We start from the raw sequence: 11,026 nt of genomic DNA on the forward strand, positions 1-11,026 counted from the left end.
ATACCAACTTAATTGCAATTAAACCATCAATACCCTAACCCTCTCTTGGCTGCCACCATTCATACATACTCCTACATAAGTGTTTTATTCAATTTCTTAACAATTTCTTATTCACTTGAACTTCCTAACATGGAATAAAAAGAAAAATGTAAGAGTTAGCACTAACCTTTTTTTTTTAGCAGAATTTTCCCAAGCAATTCCTTCACTTTCTTGGCTTTTCTTGGCTGCCAAACACTCCTACAAGGTGTGGGGGTAATTTTTATTGAAGGGATCTAGGGTTTTTGGTGCAAGATAAGCAAGGTTTCCAAGCTTGGAAGCTTGAACTATGGTGGAAACCCTCTCCTCTCTTTCTCTACATTTTGGCTGCCCAAGGATGAAGATGGGAGTGCAGATTTGGTCTTTCATTTTGTCTCTTTTTAATTAGTTTTTATCTCTTTTAATTTGGCTTGTTGGGTTGTGATTGGTGGAAGCCTTCCAAATGACATCATGTGATGTCATATTTAGGTTTTTCTTTCATTTTCTTTTCTTCTTTTCTCTACTCATTTTCACTTTAATTTTTAGTAATATTTATTCATATTTTAGATCATAATAATTATTTACTTAACTGGACAAGTCGGTCAAAAATTATCTCTGAAGGCGAAATGACCGAAATGCCCTCCGTTTGGCTTAACGGGTCAAAATTGTCTGTACCGATTGAAAAATTTTTCTAAATATTTTCTTGGCATTCTAATGCCATAGGAACCTCAATGACCCTTCTCTGAAGTCCCAAAAATTATTTTATGAATTTTTCCCTGAGTCTAGGGCTCCTCGTTGCGAGAACTGCAACTTCCCTCTGGTTACCCATCGCCTGGGCACCGGCTCATTTGACTTGGTTGTCTTTTATTTCTAAAATTTTTACTAAATTTTTCTTATTAATATTTGAGTTGATTATGGTCCCTCACTTTAGTTTAAATATTTTTCCGGACGTTCTAGCTGTCCGGACCGACACCGGTCACCGGAACAGTAGAATGTACGGAGTGCTACCGGGAGGGTGTTACAATGTTTGTTAGAAATTGTAACGCCCTCACTTTAAATAGTTTGTACATTCTATTGTTCCGGTAACTAATGTTTGTCTGGACAGCTAGAATATTTAGAAATATATTTAAACTAGAGTAAGGAGTGATAAATAACCCAAATAATGATAAGAAAAATTAAGGAAAAATTTAAGCAATGAAATGCAACAAGGTTAAACGAGCCGGGCTACAACGATGGGTAACCCTAATAGGAAGCAGCTGTGAAGACAGTTAGCGACCCTAGACCTGAGGAAAACCTTATGAAATAATTTTTAGGACTCTAGAGAAGAATTATTGAGGTTTAAATAATAATAGAATGTTAAGAAAATGCTAAGAAAATTTTCTAAATCGGTACAGACAGTTTTAGCTTATTAAGCAAAACGAAGGGCATTTTGGTCATTTCACCTTCATAGATGATTTTTAACCAACTTGTCAATTTAAGTAGGTGAGGTTTATGTCATAAAATATGAATTAATATTTATAAAAATTTAATTAGAAATGAAAAAAGAAAATAAGAAAAAAAAAAGAAAGAAATGTAATTTAAATAAATCTTTATGATCTATGCATGATGCAAAGGTGACCTAATTAAAATTTTTAACCAATAATAATGAGACAAACATTTATAAAAGAAACAAAAAGATAATTAAAAGAAAAAAAAAGGGTCTTCTTCTTCATTCACTCTCCATGGCCGAAACTCATGAGCTTCCCTCTCCACCATTTTCTTCTCTTCCAACTTGATTTCCCCAAGCTTTTCACTATAAAACCCATAGTTGTCTTCACAAAAAATTATCCCTACACCTTGAGGAAGCTTAAGGTAGCAAAAATTTGAGAAGAATTTAAAGTTTGGTTAGCTTGGACTTGAGCTACAAGAGGTTAGTGCATATACTCCCCTCTTTTCTTTCTTTTGTTTAAGAAGCTAAATTGAGTTCAATTTATTGAAGAATAAAAGAAAACATGTATGTATAACCACCCATGAAATTCGGTAGCTTTAACGGAGTGATGATTTTGATGATTCAAATTGAATTAAATTGTTTTAGTGATGGTGGTTGAGGTATGTGTATGGATTAGAGGTTGAATTCCATGTGTTATGAATGAGTAGGAAGTGGAAGTTAGGGTTTTGCTAAATTGATGGTAAATTAGTGTTCTAATGGTCAATTAGTGACCATTTGAGATGAATTGACCTTAACTAGGAATGAATTGTGGCATTGATTGGTGGATTGGATGTGCTGCCCAATTTCTGGAAATTTTGGACTTTGAGTCTAGTGGGTTTGGGCAGCCATAATTTGACTTGTGTAGCTTCAATTGGTGCAAAGCCAATTGAAGATAAAACTAGGGACATGATACCACAATTTTGATAAAGAGGCTCTGCCTAGAAAAACCAACTTAAGTTGACCTAAAATTTGCCGAAATTGGGGTATCCCAATTCTGAACCTGAAAAATGATCAAATAAACAGTGTTTGTTCAATTGGCCATAACTTTGTGTAGAGAGGACCAAATGACCTGATTTTTGAACCCATGGAAAGCTGAGATAATGTAGAATAACTTTTATGAAAAACAGAAACCCAAATTCTGACCAGAACCAATTCAAATTTACTAGCCAACTTTAGGACACCAAAACTGCCAGAACCAATTTTGCCCAGAAAATCTGGGAATAAACTAATCCAGCCAGTTATGGTAAAAATGCAATAACTTGAGCAACAAAACTATAAATGGATTAATTCAAAAAGGGAATTAAAGAAGACACATTAAGGAACAACTTTCATGAAGAAAGTTTAGCCAAATTCTCACTGTAGATTGGTCCAATAAAACAGTAAACATAAGCAATGAAATTTAAAAATTTGAAGTAACTTCTAATGAGCCTTGAATTGAGTTTGGCAACTAATGCCAACAAATGTAATATCCAAAATGTGGTATTATAGTGTAATTAGAACTTGCATGTAACATCCCTATGTTCGGTAGTGCGTTCTACTATTCCAGTGATAATGTCTGTCCAGACAGCTAGAATGCCTAGAACTACACTTGGTTATGGGTGAGGAGACATAAAATAATGAAATAAAAGAAAAGAAAATACAAGAAAAACAAATGAAAAATAATAGCAATGAAATATAACCAAGTTAAACGAGCCAAGAATCATATCGATGGGTGACCTCATCGGGAAGTTGCGGCGTGGACCGTTGACTAGCTCTGGACCGCAAGAAATCCAGAAAAATATTTTTAAGACTTAAATGAAAATCTATTGAAGTATAAATATCATTAGAAATATCAAAGAAAAATTAAATAATTAGTACAAAGAAAAACGAGAAATCGAGAAAACGACAAAACTCGGTGTTACCGAAAAATCGGAAATATAACCCGAAGAGGGGCATTTTGATCATTTGACACCTAGAGTTAGCTTTTGACCTAAATGTCTATGAAAATAAAGTGGTATTAAAATTTGAAAATTTCATGAAAAATGAAATTGGAATGAAATGTAATTAAGGGAAATTAAAGGGATAAAGTTTGGGATAATTAAAAGTTTAATTAAATTATTATTATTTTAAAATTAGTGGACCTTAGTGGGACATATATAAGCATATGAGACAAAGTGGACAGCCATATTTCATCATCTTCATCCTTTTAATTTCACTTTGCCGAATTCATTTTTCTTCTCCATAAAAGTTGTAACACCCTCCCTGTAGCAACTCCGTATATTCTACTGTCCCGGTGACCAGTGTCGGTCCGGACAGCTAGAACGTCCGGAAAAATATTTAAACTAAAGTGAGGAACCATAATTAACTCAAATATTAATAAGAAAAATTTAGGAAAAATTTTAGAAATAAAATACAACTAAGTTAAATGAGCCGGTGCCCAAGCGATGGGCAACCTACTGGGAAGTTGCGGTTCTCGCAACTAGGAGCCCTAGACCCAGGGGAAAAATCATAAAATAATTTTTGGGACTCCAGAGAAGGGTCATTGAGGTTCCTATGGCATTAGAATGCCAAGAAAATACGTAGAAAATTTTTTCAATCAGTACAGAAAATTTTGACCCGTTAAGTCAAACGGAGGGCATTTTGGTCATTTCGCCTTCAGAAGCGATTTTTGGCCGACTTGTCCAGTTAAGTAAATAATTATTATGATCTAAAATATGAATAAATATTGCTAAAAATTAAATTAAAAATAAATAGAAAATAAAGAAAAAGAAAATGACTTAAATCCCTAATTATGACATCATTATGATGTCATTTAAATACCCTCCACTGATCACCATTCAATAACACAATTAAAATTCTTTATAAAGGGAAAAATGACAAATTAAGAAACCAATTTTTGGTTTCTTCTTCTTCATCTATCCGTGACCCTCTCTTCCATATCCCTCCATAAAAATTTTCTTTCATCACTTCCATTTCCCATGAATTCTCACTACTAAACCCTAGACATCTTTCATTAAAACTTGTCTATACCTCTTGGGAAAGTGTTTGGAAGCCTAGAAAAAGAAAGAAAGTGAAGTTCAAGCTTGGAAAAATTCTGCTCAAAAGGGTTAGTGCTTATTTATGCATATATCTCTCTTATTCCATGTTAGGGACTTAAAATGAGTATGAAAGTGTAAATTAAATGAAATAAAACTTATGTGTATGTACTGTGACACCCCTTACTCGTGTACAGTATACCCGAATAAGTAATGCCACACGGTGTACTGGCACACTCTAATATACCTTACTTAATTTGTGTCATGCTTTTGAAATTAATTTATGAAATATGATTTATTTTAACCATTTATCAAAAGTATTATTTCATTTGAGGTTCCGAAAATTTTTAAGAAAATCCGGCGGAGTACCGGCTAAAAATGGAGAAAACCGTTCTTCGGAACCTGTTAAAAACACTTCCAATATTTTTATTTCATCATCTCAAACTCCAATATCATCAATAAAACTCAATATCAATATCTCGGTAATTTGTCAATTTCAGGTCTCAACAACCTTTTCAGTTTTCAAAACATCCCTTTCTCAGGGTTCTCATATATAAACAACCATTAAATACTCAAATTAATACCATACATAACCATAAATCTTTATTATTTACATGAACCTCAAAATACATTACATAAATCCTAAATACATATGAGAAAATAAAAAGTTAATTACAAGATGACAAAATGGCATCTAGTGCCCTACCGATGCACTGCAGGTAGTGAGGTGACACGGACACTGAGCAGAACTGTCGGATGGCCTCACCCAGTCTGTGGTCTACTGGGCTCACGATCGGGGTCTCCAGTACCTACGCGTGGCAAAAGCAACGCGCTAAGCAATAATGCTTAGTGGTGCAATAATATAATAGAAGAAAATAGCAAGAAAATAAATGTGTATACAATGTGTATGCTTTCTTTGTTTGATCTTGGTATATTCATTAATTCATTAACTTTGTTCACTTTTATTCATTTGGTTGCCCCAAGTAACCTACACTAGACGACTGGACTGGATAACGGGTAAACTGGCACTGGGTACCTAGTACCTCGGGCAGTCACACCATCGGTCACATATGCATCTCCGGCAGTAATGTGCAGCTAACAAGTCAGAATGATATCGTGCACAAGGCCAAGTCTCAATGCAAAGTCGAATGGCTAAAAGCCATGAAATCACAGAATGGCATTTACGCCATGTGCGATCGCTAATCGAACCCTATTGGCATGCCAAACTATCCAAACCAATCTTGTTAGGTATACTAGGGCATTTGAAACTCTTAACTTCGTCAATTTGTGAATTTCAACTTTTTTTGTGTTACTATTCATCATTGGTCAACAAAAATGTTGACTTTTAGCATAAAAATGTGTACATCAACTTTGGCACTCCCAACATACCACATTTGGTGTTTAAAACTTGTTGGCATTAAGTGTTTTTGCAATTTCAAAGTGTAACCCACACTAGCAGAAAATTTCAGTTTTGGTGCCCTAACTTCACTGTTCCATTGGACACTGTTACTGTTGGAATTTGAAGAAATGTAAAACATGAAAGTTGTTCCTTATTTTGTCTAGTTGAATTTCCTTTTTTGAATCACTCTATTTGGAGTTTTGTAGCTCCAGATATGGCTCAAAAACCCAAGCTGCCCGGATATGCAGTCTGCAGAATTTTACCATATCTACAGTGCATGAACAGTGACTTGAGTCACTTGGTTGAATGGGTTTTGGCCATAATTTGGGGTAGGTTCCTTCATGAAAGTTGTTTGTCTATGTCTTAACTTATTGCTGTAAAAATTTCAGACCAATTGACCAAATCTACAGTGACTTATGGCCAAATGAACAGTTACTGTTCATTTGGCAAATTCTGCAGAATTCAGTTTCAGGGTTCCGGATTGTGGCTGGGTTTTGACCCTTTTGCTTTGGTCTTTTGGGCATGCTTTCTTCAGCAAAAATGTGCCATTATAAGCCTAGTTTCATGTCCAAATGGCCAAACACTAATTGGACTACCACTGCCCAAGTTATGGCAGTGCAAAGGGACTGAAATTTCAGTCCCTATGCTGCTGTCCATAGGGCAGTTTTCACCTTGAGTTTGCCATCCAATTTTTCAGTTCTAATTAGGGTCAACCTACCTAAAATGATCATTAATTGACCATTAAAAAGTTCCCTAACCATTTCCTAAGCTAAGTCACAATTTCACCTACACAAACCCTAATGTCCAAACTCATTACTCATACACTTTGATTAACATACTTACTTAAGTCTCCATGCATATTAATATCATAACCATGATTTCCAACCATTCTAAGCTTATCAAACAATCAACCTCAATCTCCCATAGGGCTGCCTAAATTCTTTGGTAGAGCTACACATGGATTTGTTTCATTATTTCACAATTTTTCATTCATTACAAGCATAGATCATGTAACTAATGAGTTTTAAACTTCATATATGCACTAACCTTGATTAGGGCAGATTTTTCCCCACTCAAAACTTCACTTTCCTTCACTTTCTAGGCTGCCAAACACTTCCCTAAGATGAGTGGACAACTTTTAATGAAAGGGGTTTAGGGTTTATGGTGAAAAGAAGAGAGAAAGTGAGCTTTGGTTGAAAATCAATGGAAGTTTGGCTATGGGATTTGAGAGCTACGGGTGAGCATTTGTGAAGGTGAGGGCTGCTGGAAATTTTAGTGATTTTGGTCTTCATTTTGACTCTTTTAAGTGGTTTAAGAAGGCTTGTCAAATTTTGATTGGTTGGGGGTATGTTAATGACATCACATTATGTCAAAATTGGCTTTTTATTTCATTTTTCTTTCCTTTTCTTTTCTACCACATTTCAATTTAATTTTTAGCAATATTTATTCATATTTTGGGTCATAATAATTATTTACTTAACTGGACAAGTCGGCCAAAAATCACCTCTGAAGGCGAAATGACCAAAATGCCCTCCGTTTGGCTTAACGGGTCAAAATTGTCTGTACCGATTGAAAAATTTTTCTATGTATTTTCTTAGCATTCTAGTGCCATGGAAACCTTAATAACCCTTCTCTGGAGTCCCAAAAATTATTTTATAATTTTTCCCCCAGGTCTAGGGCTCCTCGTTGCGAGAACCGCAACTTCCCTCCGGTTACCCCTCGCTTGGGCACCGGCTCGTTTGACTTGGTTGTATTTTATTTCTAAAATTTTTACTAAATTTTTCTTATTAATATTTGAGTTAATTTTGGTTCTTGACTTTAGTTTAAATATTTTTCCGACGTTCTAGCTGTCCGACCGACACCGATCACCGAATAAAGAGGATGTACTGAGTGGTTACCGGAGGGTGTTACAACTCTTCCTCTAATTTAAATTTCGTCCTCGAATTTACTGATGCAAACAGTTGAGGGAACTGTTGCCTCATCGCTTTCTTCACTTTCCCAAGTTGCCTCCTCGGTGTTGTGGTGCCTCCAAAGCACTTTCACGATGGAATCTGTTTGTTCCTCAACTCTTTCACTTCCCGAGCCAAGATTCGTAGAGGTTCTTCTTCATATGTCAAATCCGGTTGTATTTCAATTTCTTCTCTGGAGATGACATGTGAAGGGTCTGAGCGGTATCTTCTGAGCATGGATACATGGAACACATTGTGGATCTTGTCCAGCTCTGGTGGTAAAGCTAGCCTATAGGCCACTGGACCCACACGTTCAATGACTTCATATGGGCCAATGAACCTAGGGCTCAACTTACCTTTTCTTCCAAACCTCAATACCTTTTTCCACGGTGACACCTTGAGGAACACTTTATCGCCAACCACATATTCTATTTCTTTTCTCTTCAGGTCGGCATAAGATTTCTGTCTGTCTGAGGCAATCTTTAAGTTGGCTTTGATTGATTTCACCTTCTCCTCACTGCTTTCACTGTGTCCGCCCTACCAGCTTGTCTTCTCCCAATTCAGTCCAAAGACACCTGAGTTCTACATTTTCTCCCATACATTTCTTCATACCGGGCCATTTGAATACTAGCTTGGTAGCTATTGTTGTATGCAAATTCTGCCAGTGGGAGGTATCTATCCCAACTTCCCTCAAACTCAATGACACAACTCCTCAGCATATCCTCAAGGACCTGACAAGTATTTCACGTTATTGTTATCATTTCAGTTCAATATTTGTATCAATTTCATGGGTTTCAATTGTTTACGGATTACTCTTTCGCATTGCCCATCCGTCTCGAGGATGGAAAGCATCTTGAAATGGAGTTGTGTACCCAAGGATTCATGCAATTTCTTCCAAAATCTCGATGTAAACCTTGGGTCTCGATCGATATGATGGAAAGTGGGATTCCATGCGTCTAACTATCTCAGCGATATACAATTCGCTAACCTCTCTAGTGAGTAGTCGGTCTAATCGGCGAGAAAGTGTGCTGACTTAGTCAATCTATCCACTATTACCCATGCTGCATCATGTTTCCTCTGGGTGAGAGGCAGACCACTTACAAAATCCATGGTGACCCGATCCCATTTCCATTCAGGTATGCGTATAGGCTGTAGCAAACCCGATGGAACTTGATGTTCTGCCTTGACTTGCTGACATGTCAAGCATTTAGTCACATAGTCACCGATATCTCTCTTCATACCAGGCCACCAATACTGGAGTTTCAGATCATGATACATCTTTGTACTTCCTGGGTGCATAGCATATACACTGGTGTGTGCCTCTTTTAGAATACTGGTCTTCAATTCCCCATCATCTGGTACACACAGTCTTCCTTTGTATCAGACACCCATCCGCTTTCACCCCATAGTCAATCGCTTTTCCCCTAGGATCTTGCTCATAATAGCCATTAACTTTTCATCCGCTTTGCCTATCTAAAATCAGAGCAGTTTGGCCTCACTTGCAACTCACCAAGATAGCTCCATTACGAACCAAAGATAGACGGGCATTCAATGATCTCAAGGTGTCATGGATTTCTGCTCAAAGCATCAAGAACTACATTTGCCTTCCTGTGATGGTAATCAATTACATCATAGTCCTTCAGAACTCAATCCATCGCCTCTGTCTAAGGTTGAGCTCCTTCCGGGTTGGCAAATATTTCGTGCTCTTGTGGTCTGTGTAAATGTAGCACTTTTCACCATACAAGTAATGCCTCCATATCTTCAGTGCGAAGATAATTGCTGCAAGCTCTAAATCATGGGTAGGGTAGTTCTGTTCGTGTGGCCTCAACTGCCTGGAGGCATAGGCGACCACCTTCCCCTCTTGCATTAATACACACCCTAACCCATTATGTGAGGCATCACTATAGACCACAAAGTCCTTCCCTGACACTGGCTGTGTTAACACTGGTGCCTCTGTCAACATAGCCTTCAATTTCTCAAAACTGGTCTGACACTTGTCATTCCAGTCAAATCTGACATTCTTGTGTAACAACTTGGTCATTGGAGCAGCTATTAGGGAAAATCCCTTCACAAATCTTCTGTAATACCCAGCTAGCCCCAAGAAGCTTCTGACCTCAGTTGTATTTCTGGGAGGCTTCCATTCCATCACTGCTTCTATTTTCTTGGGATCCACCCTAATCCCATCAGCTGACACTATGTGTCCAAGGAATGCAATTTCACTCAGCCAAAAGTCACACTTGGACAACTTAGCATACAGCTCCTTTTCTTTCAGGGTTTGCAGAACAATCCTCAAATGCTCATCATGTTCTTCCCTAGTCTTGGAATACACCAAAATATCATCAATAAAGACCACTACGAACCGATCTAAGTGTGGATGAAAGATACGGTTCATAAGGTCCATGAATGCTGCTGGTGCATTTGTTAGGCCAAAGGGCATCACTATAAACTCATAATGCCCGTATCGGGTCCTGAATGCAGTCTTGGGCACATCTACATCCTTCACCCTCAACTGATGATACCCTGATCTGAGATCAATCTTAGAAAATACTCCTGCTCCCTTCAACTAATCAAACAGATCATCAATTCTAGGCAACGGATACTTGTTATTCACAGTCAATTTATTCTACTTCCGGTAATCAATACTTAGCCTCAAAGTCCCATCCTTCTTCTTTACAAACAAAGACCTGGAGCTCCCCATGGTGACACATCGGGCGTATGAACCCCTTATCAAGCAACTCTTGCAACCGAGTTTTCAACTCCTCAATTCGATGGGTGCCATCCTATAAGGAGCAATGGAAATGGGTGCTGATCCGGCAGTTGTCTCAATAGCAAATTCGACTTCCCTTTCTCGTGGCAAACTGTAACTCTTCAGAAATACCTGGGAAGTCTCTCACGTGGGTATGTCCTCGGGTTTGGCTTATCTCGCCTAGTATCCACCACACGTGCTAGGTAGGCTTCACGACCTTTTCTCATCATTCTTCTTGCAACATGGTGAGATGACATTGGACAAGAAATCATCCTTTCCCCACAACCGTGATCTCATTACCCTCTCAAGTTTTTAGAGAAATCCTCTTCAATTTGCAATCAACTATTGCACGATGACATGACAACCAGTCCATTCCCAAAATCACGTCAAACTCATGGAAGGGTAACTCAATCAGTTCCGCCAAGAATTCATACC

General features: G+C 37.6%; 1 long non-coding RNA gene across 1 annotated transcript; it reads right to left on the minus strand.

Moving 5' to 3' along the window:
- Positions 1-4,949: 4,949 nt before the first annotated feature.
- On the minus strand, positions 4,950-7,332 carry LOC131179058 (uncharacterized). Its single transcript, XR_009148062.1, has 2 exons — positions 6,944-7,332; positions 4,950-5,306 (listed from the first exon to the last, which is right to left on the minus strand). It is a non-coding gene; the product is annotated as an uncharacterized LOC131179058 (long non-coding RNA).
- Between the last annotated feature and the right edge of the window lie 3,694 nt (positions 7,333-11,026).

The sequence above is a fragment of the Hevea brasiliensis genome, chromosome 4 (genome assembly GCF_030052815.1).
Source record: "Hevea brasiliensis isolate MT/VB/25A 57/8 chromosome 4, ASM3005281v1, whole genome shotgun sequence".
NCBI classification, from domain to species: Eukaryota; Viridiplantae; Streptophyta; class Magnoliopsida; order Malpighiales; family Euphorbiaceae; genus Hevea; species Hevea brasiliensis.